The 21436-nt window shown below is 35.5% G+C and overlaps 1 non-coding gene across 1 annotated transcript; it reads left to right on the forward strand.

Moving 5' to 3' along the window:
• The first annotated feature begins 1134 nt into the window (after window positions 1-1134).
• LOC130020847 (U1 spliceosomal RNA) lies at window positions 1135-1295 on the forward strand. Its single transcript, XR_008792049.1, has one exon. It is a non-coding gene; the product is annotated as a U1 spliceosomal RNA (small nuclear RNA).
• Window positions 1296-21436: the final 20141 nt, after the last annotated feature.

Here is a 21436-nt window from a genome sequence, read left to right on the forward strand (position 1 = left end):
GAATATGTCAAGTAGAGAGAATAAAATTGATAAGAGTTTTATACTGTTCATATTTTGACTTCCTGATATTATTAGATTTTTACTGTTATATATAAATATTTAAATACACAGAAAATGACATGTAATATGTTATATAAAATATCTCTTTTCTGTTAGTATGTTATCTGTTTTTCCCAAATTTGTTTATAATGTATTTATGATGTTGGAACAGGTCAATTTAATTTAGTATCCATAAAAGGAGAATAAGAGCATATAATCTATAAGAGATACCTGAATATTTAACGTGATTGTTGAGGCTATGGTTTTATTTTCTTAGTCTAATTATATTTCTATTATTTAATATTATTAAAAGATTGATGCAATATAATGGAATATAATAAAGCTAATTTGCTTATTAAATATTTATTCCTGTCATATCGTAGAAATAGTATACAGAAATATTACAATGGAGATAGCTGATTTAAATTTATTACCAGTTTTCAAAAGATTATCAGATAACTCTAAGGATTTAACACTGATTTGAAAGTAAGCAAGAACATATCTCCATATACATAAAATATTCAATAATCTTTATTATCTTGAAATGTATTTTAATAAAACTGCAACAATATGCTATATTCAGGTTGTGAGTGAATGGTTAGAAATAACTCAAATTCAGCTAAATTTTCCTTATGAGAGAGATTTTTATCTGTAACCCAAGAGGCTTTTATCTGCAATAAAATTTAACATTAAAAATGACTTGTTATATGATAATGAGCACATTTTTTGATGCTTCTAACTCAGCTCTTCATCTTTCATATTGAGAGTTTGGACTCTGTTCTTTCTGGTTCCTAAAACATTTTATGTGAAAAGAAAAAAATCTTGAAAAGTGTGGTTTAAATCGCATTAGAGTTAGATATAGGGCTTTGGAACTATCATGATTTGGTTATTAGTTATGCATAATTATATTTAAAGATGATACTTTCACAGTCAATATTAGGATACTCTTCAAGCTACATCGTTGTATGACTCAGTCATGCTAATTTTCCCTTTGAGTAAATGTCTATGAACTATATACATAATTGAATGAATAAGAAATATGCATTTTCTAAGCATTTGTCATTCAGGATTGGGGAGATGAAGAAATTATTATATATACTTACCTGACAGGGGACATACGATGATCACAAAGGTGGTTTTCCCAGGGTGAGATTTATCCATTTTACGGGTTGTGCTGATCCCTGAAATTTTCCCAAACATGGGAAACTCTACTGCATTAATTTGTGGTAGTGGGGGACTGTGTTCACATTCTCCTTGGTAGAAAGAAAGATGGGAGGGAAGGAAGGAAGAAAGGAAGGAGGGATGGGGAGGGAGGGAGGGAGGGACGGAGGGAGGGAAGAAGGAAGGAAGGAAGGAAGGAAGGAAGGAAGGAAGGAAGGAAGGAAGGAGGGAGGGAGGGAGGGAGGGAGGGAGGGAGAGAGGGAGGGAGGGAGGGAGGGAAGGAGGGAAGGAGGGAAGGAAGAGAGGAAGGAAGGAGGGAAGGAGGGAAGGAGGGAAGGAGGGAAGGGGGGAAGAAGGAAGAAAGGAAGGAAGGAAGGAAAGAAGGAAGGAAGGAAGGAAGGAGGGAGGGAGGGAGGGAGGGAGGGAGGGAGGGAGGGAGGGAGGGAGGGAAGGAGGGAAGGAGGGAAGGAGGGAAGGAAGGGAGGAAGGAAGGAAGGAAGGAAGGAGGGAAGGAGGGAAGGAGGGAAGGAAGGGAGGAAGGAAGGAAGGGAGGAAGGAAGGAAGGGATGGAGGAAAGAAGGAAGAGAGGAAGGAAGGAAGTGAGGGAAGAAGAAAGGAAGAGAGGAAGGAAGGAAAAGAGGAATAAAGGAAGTGAGGGAGGGAGGGAGGGAGAAAGGAAGGGAGGAAGGAAGGAAAGAAGGAAGGAAGAGAGAAAAGTAGGGAGAAAGGAAGGAAGCAAGGAAGGAAGGAAGAGAGGAAGGAAGGAAGGGAGGAAGGGAGGAAGAAAGGAAGGAAGAGAGGAAGGGGGGAAGGGAGGAAGGAAGGAAGGAAGGAAAGGAGGAAGGAAGGAAGGAAGGAAGGAAGGAAGGAAGGAAGGAAGAAAGGGAGGAAGGAAGGTAGGGAGGAAGGGTGGAAGAAAGGAAGGAAGAGAGGAAGGAAGGGAGGAAGGGAGGAAGAAAGGAAGAGCGAGAGGAAGGAAGAAAGAAGGAAGAAGAGAAGGGAGGAAGGACGAGAGGAAGGAAGGAAGGAAGGGAGGAAGGAAGGAAGGAAGGAAGGAAGGAAGGAAGGAAGGAAGGAAGGAAGGGAGGGAGGGAGGAAGAGAGGAAAGAAGGGAGAAAGGAAAGAAGGGAGGAAGGAAGAGAGAAAAGAAGGAGGGAGGGAGGGAGGGAGACAGAAAGAAATTATATTATTTCTATAAATCTTTAGCATCTTACCAACTTTTAAACTTTAACTTCCTAAGTATTTAAAAGGTTTTATATCTCTAATGCTTTTACTTTATTAATGTAGATTTATGCATCTGAATAATATTCGGAGAGAACACATGTTTGAATATAATAAATAATTATTTTATTTGAAGTTATAATTTTTTTAAACTCAATATCAAAAATAAAGATTCACCATAAAAATATGAAGGAATTTAAAAATTTGACAAATAAGGAATACTAGAAGCTGTTTTAACTATTTTATTTAAAATATGAATAAATACAGAATTTCAAGTATTGTTCTGTCAATTATATAATACCACTTTCTTGTGCCACTATTTATAAAAGATTATCTCATGTCTGAAAGAAATCAACTAGATAAATGATAAGGAACATAAGATTCAGACAAACAAAAATTATTTTCACAAAATCTGAGAATTAACACCATATGAATTAAGAATTATCTTATCTCATGAAAATTGTTGTGATATCAATAGAACCATTTGATACTCTGGTGCTCAAATGCACAGGTAACAATTATTGTTCTAGTCTAGTGGTTTTCAGACTTCTTAAACATTCAATCTAGAACTGGTTCACAGTCCAGTGGTTGAAATTCACCACACAGAACATACCTAGAAGTTGAATAATGGCTATTTACAACCTAAAGTAAATTCCCATCTAAAAGATCTGCTCTATGTGTGTGTCAGGAAGAGAGGTATGAGTGGTGAGGGGCAAGAAGGAGAGGAGAGTTGCTGCCGCATTTAAATGTTAAATGCAACAGGTGCTAAGGGCATGTGGTGTCAAGAGTCACACGGAGACCAAGGTCTACTGCTTTTGCCATCTCCTCAGCCTTCAGTCATAAAGTTTTAAAGGTGACCAACTAATTCATCAATAACACTTTCTTTAAATAGAAAAGTTAAAATATCTTCCCAATTTTAATTTTTTAAGATATCTTCCCCTGTTCTTGATAAGGGATTCTGCTTACCCCAGTGAAAAGCAAAGATTGAATAGAAAATGACTAAACCTGTATCTGTGCAAATACACATGGAAGGTAAAACAGAGAATCCCAAAAATAAATATAAACCAAGCAAAATATTATACATATAAATATTTCTCAACTATCAAAGAAATTAAATAGCTTGAAATCATCTGTTTAAAATCTCTCAGATAATAGTTATAAATAGTGGAAATCACTGTAGACTAGAGGATGCGTACAGTAGATTGTTGTTTGAAACATAATCCCTAGAAACCAGATGTGAGGTGAAGTTCTGTGCAGTGATTTATTAAGACATTTCCAGACAAGGATGCCCAAGGGAAGTCCACTGAAAAAGAACAACAGATATAGACACAGAAACAAAAGAATACTGCAGAGGGTGGAAAGAGTCAGAAAATCAGTAAAATAAATCCTTGATATCTGAACAAAGCTTCAGTAAATACACTAAAACTGTCTTTGTGTTCATTTCAATAAAATCAGATTCTGAGCCAAGAATTCAAATATAAGTATCCTATTTGGATGACAATCCCAAGAAAGAATAGCAGGAGAAAGAGGAGTAAATCAGAAAAGAAAGCTAGTAAACAGTGGTTTATCATGTTTTTCTATGTGGAAAACAGAGCCTAATACTGCAAGGTATCAGATATTTTCTTTATGTCACTTTTCATATCTAAAGAAATAAAACATAGGGGCTGGAGCAATAGCACAGCCGGTAGGGCGTTTGCCTTGCACACAGCTGACCCAGGGTCGATTTCCAGGATTCCATATAGTGCCCTGAGCAACGCCAGGGGTAATTCCTGAGTGCAGAGCTAGGAGTAACCCCTGTGCATTGCCAGGTATTACCCAAAAAGGGAAAAAAATGAGTAAATAAAACACAACGCCAATTATAAACTCCCAAGGAAATAACAGAATAAATGCATTTTGGGTCACACCCGGCGATGCTCAGGAGTTTGGCTTTGCACTCAGGAATCACTCCTGGCAGTGTTCTGGGGACCATATGGGATGCTGGGAATCAAACCCAGGTCGACCACGTGCAAGGCAAATGGCCTACCTTCTGTGCTATTGCTCCAGCCCCAATAACAGAATAAATGAACAATATAAAGAATGTGCGATTCTATGACTCCACATATTTAATGTAAAATAAAAAAAAACTAGGTAAAAATCCTTGTAAGATATTAAGAGTTCAGTAGTGGTCAAATTTCATGGGGAAGGTCATGACTGTGTAAAGACTAGGAACCTCAATTTTGAGTCAGTAAATGAATTTGTTCACTTTGTGATCAATTGATGACAATTGCAATGCCCTGAGACAGTTTCATTGGAAATGAAGTATATATTTCAGATCCCTGATAGAAACTTTAGTTTGCCATTTTTCTACAATAGCAGCCGCAGAACTACCTGAGAGACTTTTCAGTTTGTTTTCCTGAAGATTATGTTGTGAAAATTGCAAACCCAACTATAAAACTGAACTAACTGTTCTCTAAAGGGTTTTAAAAAAAAAAAATTATTGGGATTCCATGACTTATCACAATTAATGATATCTTCATCCATAAATCATTGCCACACCATAGCACCATCAATGTGCCAGCTACCTTCCACCAATGTTCCAAGAATCTCTCTCATCCATCTCACCCCTCCAGAGACTAATACTTCAGTTCTGATGTCTGTGGCCCTTACAATATTGTTTAAATCCCACATACGAGGGACATAAGTCTGTATCTCTCTCTCTCTGCCTCTCTCTCTCTCTCTCTCTCTCTCTCTTTCTCTCTCTCTCTTTCTCTCTATGATTGACATCTCTAAGCAAGATACTCTCTAAGTATATCTACACTGAGGCAAGTTACAAAATGTCGTATCTTACAGTTTAGTAGCATTCAATTCGCACATATATACATATATATCACAATTTATTATCCACTCATCTATTCTTAGACACTTAAGGTGCTACCAGATTTGGCTTTGGTATGCATCATTTTGAAATATAATATTTATTTAATCTTATATTTACTCTGTCTATTCTCTGGGTTTCCATGTTTTCTAAGCCCCACCCCTTTTAATATATATGAACTATCTTCTTAATTTGATGGGGCCTTCTGAAAGCTCATATAGAAATACAACTTCTCTTGCCTGCATATGGTAAAATTTTTTTTTCTCACATTTTGCTAAATATTTTTCGACTTGTAAATTTTATTAGAAATTATATTACACTATCTGACTTATTTTAATTAATAAATTTATTGAGCTAAATGCATGGATTTTAAGTAAAAGAGTCAAAGCATTTTGATAAGTGTAAACTCAACTTGGGCTGGAGCGATAGCACAGCGGTAGGGCATTTGCCTTACAAGCGGCCAACATGGCCGACCTGAGTTCGATTCCTCCGCCCCTCTCGGAGAGCCCGGCAAGCTATAGAGAGTATCTCGCCCGTATGGCAGAGCCTGGCAAGCTACCCGTGACGTATTTGATATGCCAAAAACAGTAATAACAAGTCTCACAATGGCGACATTACTGGTGCCAACTCAAGGAAATCGATGAACAGCGGGGCTACTGTGCTACAGTCCTATTTTGGTTATGTTTTTGACTCATTATTTTTCAAACTAAATTGTTCTTATCCATCTTTAAGTTTCAATTTATTTATATCTAACTTCTTAATATAGTCTCACATATTCATGAAACTGTAAATTCTTTTCAATTTTATTCCTTTTACTTTTTTTATTTTCATTTTTTTTTTGCAGTACCAGGGATTTAACCCAGAGGTACAACAGATCTACCACTAGACTGCATTCTAATTTTATTATTATTCTTTAAAATAAGGTTGAATCATTACTGTTGCTCTATCTTTCAAGTTTGATTTAAATTTGTGCATATTTATGTGTGTATTAACAGAGATCAATTTCTGGTAACCTTGTGAATTTTTCACACAAGATATTGTACTTTTAATATCTCAAAGTTCCATTTCCAGTCCAGACATTTGACATATTTTATTTCGCATGATTTACTCAGTGTGCCCATTTTTATTTTTGTAAATTTAAACATATTTATAATTACTATTTATAACTGGACTGTCAAATCTCTCCTAATTGTAACAACTCAGTTATAAAGTTTCTGTTTAAATTGCTCGATTCTTTTCCTATATATAAAGCCTTTGGACTTCTTCCTTCATAGCCTAGATACATGAATAATATGTGTATTTGAAGTTTATTTATATACAACATAAGGTTTAATCTATACCATATATTTCATGTTTATATATATTAAGTAAATTTATGAACTGTATATGCATATATTTATTTTAATATGTACAAATTTTAAAAACTGCAGGGATTTAAATGTTGTAGAAGATATGATTATGTTGTATCCCTTTAGAGACTATTAGTTTTTATTGGAGAACATGCTCTTCAATGGGTAATGAGAGCTATATTGCTTAGTTGGACATTTTAAAGTCTTCTGAATCTTTTCTACTGCTTCTGTAGGATTGAGATATCTTGTCTTTATTACTGACATTAGAATGTCAGTAATCATTCATCCAGATCTATTTTTCAAGATTTTATTGCAACATCTTTATTTGTATTACTTTTTTGGTGAATTTTTTTTCATCATACTGTCATATCATTTACGTGAAAAGTTGACAGAGAATGATAGAAATCATATATGTTCAATCTATTACCTTTATACAAATTCTTATATGAATATTTTCACATTCTATTTTCAAAATTGAAATTTTAGTTTATCCACTGAGTTTAATTGCATTTGGTTTTCTATTAGTTATTTAGAGTCAATGACTTAAAATGCCCATTTTTCTCTGACTGGAATATATTTCCTGCTTATCACTCCTTTGTCTACTTATTGACATGGTATTCTTCCCCAGTGGCTTGTTAAAACAGATTTCTCCTTAAATCTTTCCAGAAACCACGAAATTACAATTAGATTGCTTCCCAAAGGCTGAAAATATTTATCTGCGACTTTATTTTATACTTTATCTCTACATATATGCATATTTATGAACTGGACATTTGAAATACATCGTATGTCCCATAATCAAAAGTTTAGTTTTGTTAGACCACAATATTGAATTATATGGAGTATAACTCAGATGTGTCACAGACTTAAAAAAATATTGTGAACTATATTATGAATATTGCAATGTTACATAAAGTGTCAATAGAGGTGTTAGATATGTACATCAACACAGCTATTATAAAAAACTGTATGAACATTTCTTTCATATTTATATGGGGAGGCCAGAAAGATAATACAGCAGGAAGGTTCTTTGCTTTGCACGTGGCTGATCCAGGTTGATCCACAGCATCACATATGGTCTTCTGAGCACTTCCAAGAATAAATCTGGAGTGCAGAGCCATGAGTAACCCAGGAACATCACCAGGCATGACCCAAAAAGTTTAAAAAAATTCTATACCAGGGAAATAGCTCATGTGGGGAGCACATATCTTTTTTTGAGGGAGGGTCACACCCAGCGATGCACAGGGGTTACTCATGGCTCTGCTCTCAGGAATTACTTCTGGCCATGCTCAGGGGACCATATTAGATGCTGGGATTCAAACCCGGGTTGGCTGTATGCAAGGCAAACACCCTACCTGCTGTGCTATCGCTCTAGTCCCAAGGGAGCACATGTCTTAAGGTCTAGTGAGATACACTGAGTTTGATCTCATCAACACATGGCACCCTGTCACCACCAGGTATGGTTCTGGTGGTCCCTTATATATCCAATCATTGGCTGTGAGAATCCCCATCTTATAGCATGGTTGAATGTGACAAAGTAATCATACATAACATTGCATTGTAGCACTGTGATCGCATTGTTCATCGATTTGCTTGAGTGTGCATCAGTAATATCTCCATTCATCCCTGTCATGTGATAGCCAATGGCATCTGCTCGCTGCAGGAACACGAAGTGAGACTTGTTGTTACTGTTTTTGCCATATGGAATTGCCAAAGGGAGCTTGCCAGGCTCTGCCTTGCTTGCGGGATACTGGTAGCTTGCCGGACTCTCTTAATCATACATATAAACAAAGTAATTATACATAATATCAGTTACTCACTTCTGGGCATTATCCATAAAATAAAACAGAAACTGTCCTAAATGACTAGTGGTCTATTACAATATTGCTTTTCATAATCAAGAAACATCTGAAGTATTCAACAAACAATAAATTAAGAAAGTGTTTTGTATCACGCTATTTACGATTCACCTATAAAAAATTTAAAAACCTGATAATTTTCAGAGGCCTAGATAGTATTGTGCTTGCTGAAATAATTCAAACATAGAAAACAAAAACAATATGAATTTACTTATATGGGATATATAAGTAAATCAAACACATGACTTAAATAAAATAAAATTTTGATTTCTAAAACAAAAGAGTGACTACAAGAAAGAAGGGATACAAAAGTAGGTAAACTGGAACTGACGGAACAATTGTATGAAGGACATAATTGGATTTTCAATGGTTAACTTAATGTAATTTACAACCATACTGACTTCCAAAGATTCACTGAAACATAATGTTATACATAATTTTAATAAAAATACAATGTTACTTTAATACAACATTCTGATAATTAATAAAATAATATGGAAAATTTTATTTATTGCTATAGTAATAAAGGAATAAAAAAGAAAAAATGTGTTCAACTCTAAATATATGAAATTCACCTTGAGGTTTATACCCAATTGGTAGAGTGGTCATTGAATATAAACTACTACCAGAAGATTTCAAGAAATTTTTGACAAACTGACTGAAGGGTATTTTTTCATTGTTCTTGTTTATTTTTCTTTTTTTGATACCCAGCACTGTTACAGGCTTGCTCCTGAATGCACTCAGGGATCACTCCAGGTGGAATGCATGGACCATATGGAGGCCAGGAATCTAAACCTGTTCTGGTGCATGGAAGGGAAGTGCCTTACCACTGTACTGTTTCTCTGGCACCACCTAGGAGTATAGCTAAGGAGAGGTTAATGCACTGAAGGTGAGAACCAATGAAGGAGTATAGCTAAGGACAGGTTAATGCACTGAAGGTGAGAACCAATGAAGTATTTGATGAGCTTCATGGATAATTAGATATCAATACTGGGATGATTCATTCTTGAAGAACCCAGCAAGATGCTTGGGGAAACTAGATTAGCCACATTCAGGACAGAACAGGATTCTAGGTACAGTCCAATGGCTCACAGAAGTTTGGTTCACGTTTTGTCTGACAGAGTTAATATATCAAATATATAAAACATTCACAGAATTTAAGGTAAGGTAAGGTAAAGGTAAAGGCCCTCCCATTGTTCGTTGATTTGCTCGAGCAGGCCCAGTAACGTCTCCATTGGAGACTTTGTTGTTACTGCGTTTGGCGTATCGTATACATCACGGGGAGCTTGCCAGGCTCTGCCCTGTGGGCGAGATACTCTCGGTAGCTTGCCGGGCTCTCCGAGAGGGGCGGAGGAATCGAACTCGGGTCGGCCGTGTTGTTTGTGTGCAAGGCAAACGCCCTACCGCTGTGCTATCACTCCAGATCTCGTCTGATCTCACGGAATTTAAAATGTAAAAAAAACCAAACAACCCATAAAATGGGGGAAGAGCTACAAAGGAGATATACAGATGCCAAAAGATACATTTTAAAAAATGTTCATCAGCAAATGGAAAGATGATCAGTGGGTAAGGTACTTGCCTTGCAATCACTTGATGCAAGATCAATCTCTAGCACCACGTGTGGTTCATAGAGCACTGTTAGGAGTGATTCATTAGCACAAAGCCAGGAGGAAGTCTTCAAAACAGGCAGATGTGATCCAAAAATGATAAAAAAATAAGTTCACCACTGATTACCATAGATTTCAAAATCAAAATCTCAATGGCATATTATGTCAGGATATCAAAATGATTGGAATCTAAGTGCTATCAAGGATGGAGAGTAAAGGAAACTTTATTCACTATTTTAGAGATAATAAACTGGTTCAGCCTCTAAGAAAAATATTATGGATACATATCAAAAGATAAAGAATACAATGAACACATAACCCACTGATATAGAAAACTACTCCTACCTCTCAAGCCCCCAAGCACATCAAGTTCTCAAATATATATATATACATATATATGCAAATGTATATGCATACATGTATTCATTGCATATATATTTATTTTTACTGTTGGGAGTTTGTTTGTTGTTGTATTTTTTATTTGCTTGTATTTTTATCACACCTAGATGTGCCCAGCTCTTACTCCTGACTCTACAGTCAGGGTTCACTCATGGTGTGGCTCAATGGACCATGTGGGTATTGAGCCCGAGTTGGCCCTGTGCAAGCTAAGCACTCTACCCCCTGTACTATATCTCCAGCTCCACAGTCTTATTTTCAATAAGTAAGATCTGCAAAAACCACAGGTGTCCAGTGATAAATGTTTGGATAAGAAAATCGATGATATGCGTTTATATGTGCATATATGTTTATATGCACATACACATATATACCATGGAATATTAATGTTAGAAAAATCATATCTAAGAAAAGAAGAAATCTTCCAACTATAGGGAACTAGAGAGTGCCACATTAATCAAAATATAAGAAGGTCAAATTCAAGAATATCTTATTAATATGCGGTATATAAAGAAACAAACAAAAGACTACGTCAAATTACAATAGATGCTTACACCTTGATGATAGAACTTAGTTTACCACATGGCATAGAATAGACAGGAACAGTCTATGAGCACTGTTGGAGAGTTATTGATTTTTATGGCAAGGCTGGTACTGGTAGCTCATTATTCCTAAAAGCTACAAGCTTTTAGTTATAAGCTATACACTCTTAAGCAAAATAACTATAATAATAATTAATTTGATTCTTTTATTAACACATAAAGGTGTGTGACCTGGAGATAGTATGTCAATATGCAGTAAATTTTTTATTCCTGTGTATATTCTAGATTCTGTGCTTAAAATAGTGTCCCTAATTCCACCCACTATTTAACATATCCTTATATTACATACAGTGAATTACCTATACCAAAAATTACTTTAGTGATTGATACTTTTCAGTAACTTACCCAGATAAAGTAAGATGCAATTTAGTCTTTTTTTTCCGTATTATCTTTTGCCAAATCCACTAAACTACTTATCATAAAGTAACGTATTTATATCTTCTCTGGACAAGAACTCTAATTTTAATTATAAGGGAATATTTTAACATTTTATTGTTTACAGTATAATCAGATACACTAAAATATTTGTGATATTGAACTCCTTGACCTTTTACAGTTCAATGATCCTCACACATTATCTAGAATTTTGTTGTTTTCCAGATTATTTGTGAAACTTGTCACTATCATCTATAATTACGCATTTATTTTTAAGCACTCTTTGAGTTTAGTTGATTGTTTAGGACCAAAAATGATAATTGTGAACAAGGGAGGAAATGTAAGGTCAATTCAAATTTGAAGGATAATGAATCTTGATTGCCATTTAAACATAATGATAATATTTTTTGCCGTTTATATATATGTATCATTCCTTATTTTATACTTAATTTGGTTTTATAAATATATTCATTCCAATGACATTTTGAAGGAAATGTTCTTCAATGTCAAAATTTTTTAATGTGAGAAGATGCAACTGACTGTAAGAAATGTTTCATAGTATATATTATTTTAGTAGTTCCTATATTTATGTAAGCAGTATATGCAATACATTTCTTTGTTTATATTATGTACTATTAGCTCCTAATATGCCTAATATACCAAAGTTCATTTAATTTTAACATATATAAAAATAATTTTCTAGTTCCAAAGAATCTTTGACTTCATTACACTGAAAATGAGTCCTGCTAAAAAGCAAGAGATGTTGGTACAGAAGCATAATATCGCAGAGGACAATAAAACTGTGACTATTGTTATCTTTGGAAGAAATGTAGTCTCTGTACTTTGTGACTAGAATTTGTGTAAACATACAGGCTTAATAAATACTTTTGACCAGAGTTTGGAGAGATTGAAGGAGAGATAAGGCACTTGTCTTGCATGAGGCCAACATCTGTTTAATCTCTAGCAGAACATGTAGTCACTTGAGCATTTCCAAGAGTGCTCCCTGAGCATAGAATCGGGAGTCACTCCTGAGCACATCCAGGTGTGACCCAAAAAACATTACCAAAAAAAAATCTTTCTTGCTTATAAATTAGTCAAGCTATATTAGAGAAGAAACAATTTTCATCAGGTTAGTGAAGCAAAAATAAAATAGAACGTAAGTAATATGAATTAGTAGGAATATTCAATAAAGTAAGTGGCTCTGTAGCACTGTCTTTCCATTGTTCCTCAATTTGTTTGAGCGGGCACTAGTAATGTCTCCATTGTGAGACTTGTTGCTACTGTTTTTGGCATATTGAATACGACACAGAAGCTTGCCAGGCTCTGCCGTGCAGGCAGGATACTCTCAGTAGCTTGCCCGGCTCTCTGAGAGGGACAGAGGAATCGAATCCGGGTCAGCTACATGCAAGGGAAACGCCCTACACTCTGGGTTATTGCTCCAGCCCAATTAAGTAAGTAATATACTATTATAACATCAAACATCAACTTGGAAAGTGATGCAAATAGTTTAAATAATAACAGATCATTGGACAAAGACAGCACTAGACGGCAGAGAGCTAAAGGGAAAAAAAGTTTAGGAATAGGAACAAAATCAATAATTTTATAGTTATATTTTAGGTACAAAAAAAGAAATCCTATAGAGTTGACTTAATAATAATTTTTTTGTGCACTTGGGGTGAGGTAGTCATAGACTACATTATATAACTAAAATACTCCTAACCTAAAGAGTATTTAATTCAGATATATAAACTTAACAATTTATTAACACTATTAAAAAACATTATTTTTTCTCTTTTTCTTTATCATATCATTCTTATATTAATGAAAATATAGTTCACTTATTATCTAACACTTCAAAATATGATAGAGATTATATCTTATCTAGGAGATGTATACGTTTTTAATATTCTTTTAATTAACAAAATATGTCATAAATACATCTCAAATTTATAAGCAGCACAGGAATACACTATATTATCTGAGTAGTTACAGTTAGATGACCTGTCCTGTAAACTGTCACCTTCACTAGAAATACATAAACTAAAGTTACATGAAGAAAGGAAAATCAGGGTATTGTTATCTAAGAGTTTCAGAAATCAATTTTGAGAGTTGTCAAAAGTCATGCAGATAACTATATATAGGAAAGGGGTGACTTCTACACTGATCAGATCAAGCTATGAGATGAAAACAAAATATTTAAAATATTCAAATAAAGGAAAATAGACAAAAGAAAGATTAATGTAAGAAACATAACATATTATGTATTTATATATTTATACAAGTTTTAAAATAATAGCATAAATGATATATACCTATGAACAGATGTATGTATATTAATGTATATATGCACATGCATGTGTATATAAATAGATCCATATATGTATATGATTATAATATGCATTAATGATATTGTTAATTAAGCATGTGTTACACATGCAGTTATATATAATATATATTGCACAAACCAATAATTATATTGATTTATTTTTATACCAATGGCGCATTTGATAGAGAAATTAATGTTTAAAGAGCCGGATAGTACAGTGCATAGGGTACTTGGCTTGCATGAGGTTGATCTAGGTTTGAGCCCCAACACCACACATGGTCCTCCAAATGCCACGAGGAGTGATTCCTGGGCACAAAGCCAGGAGTAAGCCTTGAACACAGCTGGTGCCCGCCCCCCAAAATGAAAATTAATGATTAAGAATGTTTATTAAACCTCTACAGCATAGTGTTCATGCACTAACTTCTTTTTGCAAGTAGATAAGATGCTGCAGTAACAAAACATAATTAGATAGCTAACTTCCATTCTCAAATATACAGCTGCTCTTACAGATCTGCCAGGTAGCACTGTAGCACTGTAGCACTGTCCTCCCGTTGTTCATCAATTTGCTCGAGCAGGCCCAGTAATGTCTCCATCACCATGAAACTTGTTGTTACCGTGTTTGGCATATTGAATACGTCATGAGGAGCTTGCCAGGCTCTGCCGTGGGGATCATATACTCTCAGTAGCTTGCTGGGCTCTCTGAGACGGGCAGAGGAATCGAACTTGGGCCAGCGTGGCCGGCCGCGCACAAGACAAACGCCCTACTGCTGTGCTATTGGACTCCAGTCCAAGAGGACTCCAGTCCAAGACGGTATATAGGTGTATATTAACTGTGCACATGTCACCTTCACCAGAAATACATAAACCAATTAAGCATGCTTTGATGTGACTACACTATTAGTTTCAAACTTAGCAATTCTAAAATTCAGCAATTCTAGAGAGATAGTACAATGGATTGGACAAAGCACTTGCCTTGCACACAGCTGTCCTAAGTTAGATCTTTCGCATTCCATATGGTCCTCCAAGCCTGCCAGGAGTTATTCCTGAGTGCTGAGTCAGGAGCAACCCCTGAGCACTGTTGGGTGTACTGACCCTCCCCTCAAAAAAAGAGTTAAAAAAAAGCCTTAGCAATTCTGACTTGGAAAGTATAGTACTAGCAAAAATAACAGATATATGGATGGCTGCATATGGATGCACTTTTATTATATATAAAACACTGTAAACCGCTTTGAAGTGGAAGAAGGCTAAAGGTTGAGTGGTTGTAATGAAGCAAAATTACAGGTTCCCAAGGGCAGGTGGAAAAGCAAATGAACTGTGTTTTCAGTTCCTTAGAAATTACTTTGGCAATTAAGAGTTGTTCATATATGTGGTTTGACTGCAATCAGGGCGCCCAGTGGAATACCCAGACATTTCTTAATGTATGTTGGCCATTATTTCAGCAATTATAAAGGGGATATAAATGCTAGCATGCACATTTCCAGTAATATGGCTTTCAGTCCCTATACCATCATTGTAGAAATGTATTATGTGGCTTCTTTAAGCCCAGCTTGCACTGCAAGGTCAAAGCAACCAGCAATTCATTCCTTGCAGAGTAACCATTTTATTAGGTAGAGTGGAAGTCAGAACTCCCTGTTTCATTAAATGGCAATTAAGTAATTTAAAAATAATACTAAGCCCTTAATCAGCTTGTTTGGCCATGTATTCCACAAGGGACTTTGGCATTCTCTATTTAAAAAAGTGCTTCATGAATGCAACAAATGCTTTTAAGCTTTAAATTTTCCTGCCAAACCAGAGATTTTTAAATATTTTTTATAAAAATGCTACATTTTAAAATGCACTCTCCACCAATAGGAGAAAGATTTTTATTAAGTTAATGAGGTAATTATCCTCTGTCATGGTATATTTATTTTACAGTAGCTTACATTAAGAAAAAAGTCACGTCCTAGATAAAGACTTATGAGAGTGAGTATAAACTTTTTTTAAATATGCAGTGAATCTTTTCTTTTGGTTTTATATTTAATAGTCAGAATTTGAAAATGTACATTTGTTATCTGTTGCTGCACTACAAAACATCACAAAGCATGGTGTCTGAAGCAACAATGATATTTTATTCTTCTCACAAATATTCAAAAAGCTAAGGTTGGTCCCTTACGGTTTACTTCATACCATTCACTATTACTAGTATCACCCTGGTATGACTAAATTAGGTGCTTGGGGATTCTCTTCCAAAATAGCTTACCAACATGGAGGGCAAGTTAATGCTGGATTTTAGCTGGGAGTTCCCTGGGTGTTTCCCAAGCATATTTGCCCTACCTCAGAGCACAGCAGCAAGATTGGAAAATAAGAATATTATGAAAACCAAGTGGAATGTAAGCAAGTCTACATGATAAAAACATAAATATGTTTTACTCTCTGAAAGCAATAGGAAAAGAAATCATTAACAGAAGTATTTAATATATTAATAATGCATTTAATATATTTAATATATTTATTATGTTTTACTCTCTGAAAGCAATAGGAAAAGAAATCATTAACAGAAGTATTTAATATATTAATAATGCATTTAATATATTTAATATATTTATTCTAGATTGCCAAATATTCAGTATACTAATGTGGAACGAGAAAGAGTTAAGAGTCCACCATTGGAATTCATATGCTGGTTAATTTATAGTTCATTGTCTTTTCAATGCTATTATGATTAGCTGGAAGATCATAGACAAGTTACATATAAATAATGTACATTGATGTTCCTTATTAATATTATATCTTCTGGGCTAGAGAAACAGCACAAAGGTAAGGCACTTGCATTTCCTATTATCTTAAATAATGTTTCAGTGTTATCAAATAAATGAAGAGTACAATAATTTTATTTTCAGTAAATCCCTGAGAATAATCTGCCTTATATGGCTTAACAACCTTGACTCACAAGGATATATCTGTAGCTTGATTCACAATGAGTTAGTTTGAGTTTGAGGTCTGTAAAGACAGCTCAGTAAACTGGAGCATGTGTTCTTCATGCCCAGGTTCAATCGCTGTCACTGCAGAGGTTCCTAAGCACTTTTGGGTCCCCAGAAAAACTGGGAATGAACCCTGAATTCTGCAAGTTATGAATCCCAAACCAAAAGTATGCCTCACTGTCACTGTCACTGTCCTCCCATTGTTCATCGATTTTCTCGAGCGGGTCCAGTAATGTCTCCATTGTGAGACTTTGTTATTACTGTGTTTGGCATATCATGGGTAACTTGCCAGGCATCACCGTGTGGGTGAGATACTCTTGGTAACTTGCCGGGCTCTCCAAGAGGGGCAGGAGGAATCAAACCCCGGTCAGTGGCGTGCAAGGCAAACGCCTTATCTCCTGTGCTATCGCTCCAGCCCAAAAAAAGCTTACCAAGTTATTTTTAAAGACTATGAATTTGGAATATACCATGTCTTTAATTTTGTTTATTGATTAATTAATAATTCATTTAATGTAGTAAAACAAGTTTGTTATGGAAAAAAGGGAAGAAAGGAGAGAAGTAGATAAAGATATGTATTTAATAAAGATCTAGGGCTTCTCCATTTTGGGAAAAAATTCAAAGTCCTCATCCCAAGCAGAGATGTAAGGATAATTTCCACAGAATATAAAAAAAATGTGTTCTTAGGAAAAGGAAGATACATATCTCAGGCAGATAAGGACCAGAGAGGCCTAACCTACCTTAATTTTATATACCTTTCCTTTATATCCTGAATATACAGTTCTTCATTTAGATAAAGAAAAATGTCATAAACTACTTAGATTTCATTCCCTGGAATAAGTAAAATTAAAATTACCATAACTTAAATTATATTAAAATATTTTTAATTGAAGTTAATTCATAAAAGATATGTTTCTTGATAGAACATATAGCCTGAATTGCAAATGGCATAATTTACTGTAGCGATTTTCACTGTCAATGATCTTTTGAACATTTTACAATTATTTTATTAAAAAATTATATGTTTTTGTCTAGTGTTATGCAGCTGTGGATGATTATGCTCAAAATCAAAACACAGAAATTCAATCTGTTATTTGCACAAAAATCATTCTATACATAGGTACATAGTGAGTTCTCATATTTCTTTGGATTAGTCAAGTCATTACAAAATGAGTCAATGAACAGTGTCATTCTTAGAAGTCTTAAGGAGTGCATAATGACTGGGAACAGAAAAAAATGTAGCACATGCCATTTGTGTATAGGGCCCTACGTAGCATCCCTATAACTACGTGGCCCACAGCTATGTGATCCTGAGAATGTCACCCATAGACTACCACCACCAAACAGAAAGAAAAAGAGAGAGTACATTAGTAATCACTTGATCTTACCCTACCATGAAGATATAAGCACCAAAGTGCACAAAAGCAGAGGTTACCTCTCACAAATAAATCCACACAATTTATGACAGCTGTGTAATGCCTCAAGATAGCATGGATGGACATGGAGAGTTTCATGTGAGTAAAATTAGTGAGAAAGAGAGGAACAGACATAGAATGATCACACTCATGTGTGAGATAAAAATAAAAAATAAAAGTCATTGTATGAGAATAATGTCCAAAGATAGTAGAAATGAGGGCAAGAAGGACTGATCTATGGTAGGAAGTTTGCCACAAGGTTGGATGAGGGTGCAGTTAGGACATAGACTCCACCACTATGACAATGAGAGGTGGAAATGAACACTCTGCACAAAAACAGGGTGATATACATGATACCCTTTCAGTAACAGTATTGCAAACCACAGTGCCTAAAAGGAAGAAGAAAAGTATGTGTCACAGGGGGGCTTGTGGTGGGGTAACTGGGGACATTGGTAACAGAAAATGTGCACTGGTGAAGGGATTAATTTGGGAACATTGTATGACTGAAACTCATTTATGAACAACTCTAACAGTGCATCTTGCAGTGATTCAATTAAAAAAAATTAAAACAAACAAACCAAAATAAAGAATGCTTTGCTCGAAGATATTGAGAATTATAGATGTTTAGCAAAATACAATTAAAACAATTTCTACTGCTCCAGAACCTAAAATATTTGCCATGTTTTTTATTAGAGTACTAAATTGTGAAGTATAACTGACAAACACAATTTTGATGAAACATCCTCTAATGATACCCTGGATTGGCATGTGAATTCATCATGAAACTGAGAGTCTAAACCCATATAGGACCACAGACTCTACTTTTGGGATGTTTCAGGCTTCAATTATCAGTGGTGTCTTACAAGTTTGGGGGCCATACCTGGAGACATGCTCAGGATTTCCCCAGGTCCTCCACTCAGGGTTAACTCCTTTTGGGATCAGGGAATTATATGGGTTGTCAGAGAGAAAACTTTTTACTATGTGCAAAAGCAAGCACCCTGCCACTGATCTTATATCTTATATCTTATATATTTTTTTTTGGTTGACTTTTTTTTTCCTTTATTTTATTATTTTTTTTTAAAGTTGTAGATTTACAATTTTTTGTGCTTTGGTTTCAATTATACAATGATCAGATACCCATCCCTCCACCAGTGCCCATTTTCCACCACCATAGATAATATCCCTCCCACCCCCATCCCCCCATCCCCCCTGTCTCTGTGGCAGGGCAATCCCCTGTGTTCTCTCTCTCCTTTTGGGTGTTGTGGTCTGCAAAAGAGGCATTGAGTGGCAAATATGTTCAGTCCATAGTCTACTTTCGACATGCATCTCCCCTCCTGGGAGGATCCTCCAAACATCCTTTATTTGGTGCTCCCTTCTCTATCTGAGCTGCCCTTTCCTCTAGGATACCCGGCTGGCCTCTAAGTTATGGAGTAATCCTCCTGGTGCTGATCTCAGCTATTCTTGGGTATTAATCTCATACTTTGTTACTTTATATCCCCCAGATGAATGCAATCTTTCTATGTCTATCCCTCTCTTTCTGACTCATTTCGCTTAGCATGATACTTTCCATATTGTACCACTTGTATGTAAATTTCATGACTTCATCTTTTCTAAGAGCTACATAGTACTCCATTGTGTAGATGTACCAAAGTTTCTTTAACCAGTCATCTGTTCTTGGGCATTCAGGTTTCTTCCAGTTTCTGGCTATTGTAAAGAGTGCTGCAATGAACAAACAAGTGCAGATGTCACTTCGACTACACATTTTTGCCTCTCTGGGATATATTCCCAGGAGTGGTATTGCTGGGTCAAATGGGAGCTCAATTTCTAATTTTTTGAGAATCGTCCATACTGTTTTCCAGAAGGGCTGAACCAGTGGACATTCCCACCAACAGTGAAGGAGTGTCCCTTTCTCGCCACATCCACGCCAGCATCGGTTGCTTTTGTTCTTTTGAATGTAGGCCAGTCTCTGAGGTGTGAGATGGTATCTCATTGTGGTTTTGATCTGCATCTCCCTGATGATTAATGATGTAGAGCATTTTCTCATGTGCTTTTTTGCCATTTGGATTTCTTCTTTGAGAAAGTTTCTGTTCATTTCATTGCCCCATTTTTGGATGGGGTTGGATGTTTTCTTCTTGTGGAGTTTAACCAGTATTTTGTATATCCTGGATATCAACCCCTTGTCAGATGTGTATTCGGTGAATATCCTTTCCCATTCTGTAGATTGTCTTTGTATTTTGGTCACTGTTTCTTTGGAGGTGCAGAAGCTTCTTAGTTTAAGTATATCTTATATTTTTTAAAAGTAAAATTTTAATCGTATTATTTTCTATTTCAATTCTCAACACAAAATGATTCTACGTAGAACCTGGGAAATGGGAGAATTGGTATTAGTAACTAAAGGAACCTTATAAAATAGACACAAAATTTTTTAACCATTACTCTATAAAAATAAAGATTGAAGTTACTATATAAAAATTAATGTGTATTGGACTAATTATTTTCCTAATATGTATTGTCCTAATATACCCCTAATTATTACGGAATCACAGTTGTGATTAGTAAAATGCCCAAGTTAGGACAAGGAGAAGGCTGAGCACAAGAATTGTTTCTATGGTTTAGTCGCAACTGTCATACAGAAACTTCACCCCCATTTTCTAGGAACAGTGGCTCATAATCAGATAATATTGTCAAAAGATTATTTTTTGTACAGAAATACTAAAGGCTGATGACACGAATGCAAGAAATGTCTAATACTTAAAAAAAAGGGGGGTATTGGGGAGGTTCGCTTTGTCTTTTTTTTTTTTTGGCTTTTTGGGTCACACCTGGTGATTCACAGGGGTTATTCCAGGCTCTGAACTCTCACACCTGGCGATGCACAAGGCTTACTCCAGGTTCTGCACTCAGGAATTACCCCTGGCGGTTGCGTGCAAGGCAAATGCCCTACCCTCTGTGCTATTGCTCCAGCCCCCATGTGCGGTTTGCTTTGTTTTTTGATTGAACTCCATACTTTATTTTCTTGACATCTTTCCCTTCTGTACTCCAGATTCCTTGTTGAAAAGGGGGTAAGTAAGTAGATAAGTAGATAAAACCTATTTTACAAAACCAATAAAACAAGATAAAAGAAATGATCCCTGATAAAACAAAATAAGTGACCCCCAAATGTAAGATATCCAAGAAGATAAGAGAAGGGAAAGAAAGCAGGAGAATGACAGTAACAGCTATTGAAAGCACAGTTAGTCTGATATCGTCGATGGCCTACTTGAAAAGAAATGTTTAAC

The sequence above is a fragment of the Sorex fumeus genome, unplaced genomic scaffold, assembly GCF_029834395.1.
Source record: "Sorex fumeus unplaced genomic scaffold, SorFum_2.1 ptg000013l, whole genome shotgun sequence".
Taxonomy (NCBI): domain Eukaryota; kingdom Metazoa; phylum Chordata; class Mammalia; order Eulipotyphla; family Soricidae; genus Sorex; species Sorex fumeus.